Here is a 6,000-nt window from a genome sequence, read left to right as displayed (position 1 = left end):
TACTGGCAAGTCAACTGCAACTACAGAGTCTTCACATGTCAGTTTACAACAAAGAAGTAATAACTTCACTCGAAGCTCAGCCAACACAGTATTTCCATATTTTTATTTTTAAAAGTATTCTGAAGTAAACATTTCTCACCAAGATATCAGGCAATTGTACTTCTTTCCCTAATTTTATTCTCAAGTGTTTACCACATTTAATAATACTAATACAAATAATAATAATAATAATAATAATAATAATAATAATAATAATAATAATAATAATAATAAAAACACTTATAATAACAACAATAATAATAATACAATAATAAAGGATTATTTTGACTGGTAAAATGATATTAAATGTAAAAATATAACAACATTTTACTAACACCAACCTAAAAAGATGATAGCCCTAGATACTTACAGTACCTTCAAAGGTTTGAAATGAAAAAAAAAGAGTCTTTAGTTGCTGTTGACTTATCTGATAAAAAACTGTAAATAAATATTTGTTACTTTTCTGCCAAATTGCCAGCCATGCACATCCTTTCCGATTATGTAGACCTCTGATAAAAAGCATATAAGTAGTTCAAGATTTGAAGATATGGCTACGTTATTAGACAAAAGTGTTTTTTCCAGGTAAGCAGCTGCAATTTAGAGTGATTTTAAACATCCTGCCACATTCACATCTGCAAATCATACCCAGAAAACTGTAGCGTTATACTTTATCTTTCGCCTGTTTGCAGGCTGAACCTCAGCTGGATGCTATAATAAACACATAAGATTAACTCTTCTTAAAAAGGAAAACATTACATAAAAATATGTATTTTTATAAATATGTTATCTTATGAATACATGTGTTTAGGTTTATTTTAACCATCAGTTAATTTGAGATTGACTGCAAACAGACTTAACATAACATCACTTTATTAGCCCTATACAATTTCTCGCATTAGGACTTCATCCTTTCACATATCCCAGCTTGCTCTCCATGAGACACAGACACACAGACAGGGAGAGAGCCTGGGGTCAGAGCGCAGGGTCAGCCATTGTACAGCACCCCTGGAGCAGTTGGAGTGAAAGGCCTTGTCCAGGGGCCCAATGGAGTAGGATTCCTCTGCCGGCTGCAGGATTTGAGCCAGCAACCTTCCAGCCACAGACACAGATCCTGAGCCACAGAGCCACCACTCTGCCCCTTGGAAATAATCAAATAATTTCATTCAAAGAAAACAAAAGCTGTTGTTTTTTTTTATTATGATTAATTTATTTGGCTGGGATTTTTATACAAAATGACTTGCATTTGTACCTATTTTTACTGGAGTTTATTTTACAACAGCAGCCTCAGCAAAGCTCTTTGCTCAGTAGTTCAATAGAACTGAATCCACACCCTTTCAGTTCCAGCTCTGGTGAATGAACCACTGCAGCCTCAATAACCCTGCAATGTTTTTTTTTTTCAGAAAGAGAAACATTTGCTATTTAAAAAAATGAGTAATGAACCAAAAAACTGATAAAAGAAAAATGGATCAAATATAGGAAAAGAGCCAATTAAAAAAAAATTCTGAGAAGTAAACAACTTCTTGAAACTATCCTTATATCAATGGAAACACTTTATGTTAATTATTTCAATTATTTGACATAATACACTGTCATGTTAACAGAACAAAAAGTCACTACTAAAAATGAATTTCCCTAGGGAATAGCTAATTCTGAGTCCAAGACTAATGTAATTTGAAGAATATTCCAAGTTTGTGATGTATGCTTTTATTTAGGAATATATTCACCTGAGGACTGACTGAAATAACATATTTTAAATAATGAAAATCTGAACATAGGATCAACCCCAGAGAAGCTCACCCGAAGCTACATAAACTCAACAGCTGCATTACTCGGATGTGTACAGAATTTATCAAGACATCAAATTCAGGACTGGGCAAACACCTGATACAGCAGATAACACTCAGTGTCAACAAGTAGCAAAAACAAACCACATATATAAAATGAGGAACACTGAGCTTGAAGAGGTCAGCTGGAATTCAGGGGATGTTCTTTGAAAACTGTAAATTTTGCTGGTGAGAGCTACTTTAGAATACTGTGTGCAATTTTGGTCATGAAGATACGAATAATACAGTACATTGCTGGTCTGGAACCAGATACATTTCTGAGCTAAAGGACTAGCCCAACACTGACAAGCTGAAATAGCTGAACCTTTTTTAGTTTTGAAAAGAGACTACTACTCATTCAGATATTGAATACATAGATGCTCTGACTGAAAATGTGGACTTTCCAAGTTCAGTGGCGCTGTACTACATCAATCTCCTCTAATAGCGGCTCTCTTCTTCTCATGTTGTCAGAGCAGAGTGATGGAAAACTTCTCAAAGGAGGGGGGCTAAGATTATTTATGATTTTAAAACAGGAAAAGACAGGATAGTACATGAAAGACAGGAAAGTACATATTATTATCAAATGATAATCATCAGGGACATGTACCTTTCTGTTCTTTAGCTCCTCCAGTGTCACTTTGGCCGTGTGTGTGGAGTCGTAATTCTGAAAGGTGAACGTCTGTCAGAAGGCAGCAGGGTTTCCTGGAGCACTTTATTGTACTTCACTCCACTCATTTTTCCTTCGTGCCCTAGTTTCCACCAGCGAGAAACATCCCCATAACAGGTTGCAGCCACCACCATGCCTCACAGTAAGGATGGTGATCTTCGGGTGATGTGCAGTATTTGCATTTAGGCTATAGCTCTCTCAAAGATTACTTTGGCCTCTCTGATTTGTCCCCTTCTTGCCCAGTCATCCAGTTTGGAGGGACAGTCTAATCTAGGCAGGGTCTTAATGGTATCATACACCTTCCACTTCTTAATAATAACCATGCCCCAAGGGATATGCAGGGATTACTGTATTAATTTTTTATACCCTGGTCTATGCCTTTCCACAACCTTGTCCCTAAGGTCTTTTGATTGCTTCTCATGCTCATGGAGTCTATGCTTTGAAAGGCACAACCCAGCAGAACCCAGCAGAGGAAACCTACAGGAACTGCTGAATTTATCCTCAAATCACGTGAATCACTACAACTTAAAACACTGGAGGCCTGTTACATTGGTAGGTTTGAAGACAGTTGGTTACACACAATTATTGCTATTACAATGGGGCTGGATATATATATTTTTTTAACTTGGATGTTGTGAGATGATAGGATGTATAAAAAATAAATAATTAAATATATTAATATTATAATATAAAATATATCATGTTTAATACATAATTTAATTTTAGGGTATTAAGGCAACAAAAAGAAACAAAAATGAAAGGGGATGTAGATTATTCACCTCCTTTACAAAGGCACTTTGCTGTATATAATCAAACACATCTTATTCAAAATGCGGAAGGCATGGTGGGTGCCAGCAGAAGTAGGCTGAAGTAGTTCAAGCAGGGAGCTGGGTCAGCAAAAGGAACAATGTTACGTCCCAGTGTGTGGTCTGTGTGTTTTTGTTGTTATGTTCCACACTGCTGACCCTTGATTGTTCTCCCTCCCCCATTGGCCCACCATTACATCACTGTTCTGTGTGACATCATGATCAATTAGCTTCTCAGCCAATCAGACTACATCTAATTCACTATATAGCATGGAGCTTTTCTGAAGGAAGAGGCCTTTTGTTTGACTTTGGTCCTGTTTGGTTTTGCTTTGCTTCATTTCGCTTTGGTTATCGCTTCTTTTCGCTTTTGCTTCAGCTTTGTTGGTTTGTTGTTTTGATTTGTGTGTGTGTATTTTTGTATAGCTTCAGCTTTGTTGTTTTGTTGGTTTCTGTTAGTTTCTTTGTACTTTCGTTTGTTTGTGTTTATACTTGTTTTGCCATTACCTTGCTCAAACGTGTTTCATGTTCAACCTTTGTGTTCTTTTGCACCCTGTTCCTGTTGATTACTCTCGTTTTCCGTTAGTTGTATTCCAAGTTCACTTGTGTTTTTGTGTGAACTTTTGTGTATAAGGTTAGTTAGGTTATTGGGTACATTCTACACACTTAGTTTATTTTTCTATTAGTACACTAGTTTAGTATGGGTGTGCCATTTTGTCTTGTATGGTTTTGGGTAGTCAGTGGAGGTTAGCTAGGGTGTTGAAGACGCCGAAGACCGTGTGTTTCGGGTTTTCTTTTGTAGTCAGATTAGCTTTCCCTCACCTTCCTAGCTAGCTCCATTTTGTTTATTTTCTTTTCTTTGGCACCACTCTAGTTCCTTACCCCTGTGTGTTATTGTGTTTTACCAGTCACTTATTCAACCTAAAATCATCACTCTTGCATCCACCTTTGTTATCACGCCTCCTAGTCCCTCACCAGAACCCACCTGCTTCCAAAAGAATTATCCTAAATGTTACACCCCTTTACCCCTAGACACTTGGGGTCGTAACAAACAAGTAAAGGTTTAATCTGTGCTGAAAGGAAAGGAAAATAAACACAACGTTTCGGGTGTGGAGCCTTCTTCAGGTGGTAGAAAGAGAGGAAAGTCAGCAGCTGCACAGAATGCTCCACTGCTGAAATGTTGTTTATTTTCTTCTCTTTTCAGCAGGGAATAAACCTTTACTTGTTAGTGTCACTCCACTTTTCAGATATAACCTGCATCTGGAGTGAAATATGAACATCTCTGAAATATACAGCATGTTTTTCTGTTTACCTTTACAATTGAATTTAGCTATTGGTCTATTGGTTTTCCTTTTTCCCACTATTTTGAAATTATTCAGATTTTTTTTCACACTTCTAATTGGTGGTTTCATAATTCCAGAGCCTGGCATTCTGCTAACTGCCATGCACTGTGACAGAGAAAGTTATCCCCAATACATTATCTTAATTTGTGGCATCTTTTGTTAATATACTGTATATATACACACTTTAAGGCTTTAAAGTTAAGGATAATTTAAGGCTCCCAACTTTAAAATCCCAAAACACAGAACTCCACGATTGGAAGAAGGGAGCATTCTGATTTTGCAATAGACTGTAACCTTGTCTGACTTCCTGATGTTCTTCTACCATATACTCTATCGTGCAACAAAACTAGCTAGATGAGTCAAAAGGCCCTTTTAAAATCTTTCTTGCGTCCTTTTTTTGAAACCAGGACTTATTTACCTCATATAAAGACATTTTCTGAATTTTAACATAAATAAAAAGTCTCTTTAAAAGTTTCCAGAGATGGCGTTTCATGACAAAGCACACACAGGAATTCTTCTGATATGAAAGACCACAGAAAAGAAAACATTCTGTTTCAGAGACGGTCACTGGGAGAGCCATTGTAATCACAGTGCAATCACAATGTAATCACGATGCCCCTTGAGCTGTCCAAGTGTGCAACATGCATGTTTATTTTAGTGCATGCCTCATACCTCTATGATCTGGCTTCAGTAGGTTTTTTTCTTTTTCTAAAGGAGGAATGTGCTGATGGGTTGAGATTAGGAATAACACTTGCATTCCTCTCATCCAGCGAGTGAGGGGAAATGCAATTAGCACGTATTAGAGAGACCGGAGCCCGCTTGTCACAAGTAAAGCTGAGCGCCCCTGGGTTCCCAGCACACTGACCCACAGTTATTACTTCACAGCTCAGCAGCAGAACTTGAGAACTAATAATATATCTGTGGGATCCTAAGTATTGTAGTGTCCCTGAGGAAATTGCATCCAATGTATTTCTATGGGTATTCTCCCTTAAATTAGGCTTGCTTACAATCACATGATGAGTAAGATGGGTGAGACTGGCTTACACTTAACTCCTAAAAGAACAAAGGCAACTTAAATTTAATATCTGCTTGCTTAATTTAAAATTATATTAAATGTACACTAATTACTCTGAAGTCTAATCAGGTTGCTCAGATGTAGTATGATATATAACATCTGAAAACAATGTTTATTTTCAAAGATCACTTTTCTGTAGTAGTAAACAAATTGTAGTTCCCCCTTTATAAGAATACTTTCAATACAATACAGCATTTATTTGTAATAAATAAATATTATTCTAACTAAGGCTGTGAATGACCACACATAA

This window comes from Lepisosteus platostomus, chromosome 3, assembly GCF_059453375.1.
Source record: "Lepisosteus platostomus isolate fLepPlt1 chromosome 3, fLepPlt1.hap1, whole genome shotgun sequence".
Classification (NCBI taxonomy): domain Eukaryota; kingdom Metazoa; phylum Chordata; class Actinopteri; order Semionotiformes; family Lepisosteidae; genus Lepisosteus; species Lepisosteus platostomus.
Note: the sequence above shows the minus strand (reverse complement) of the source record.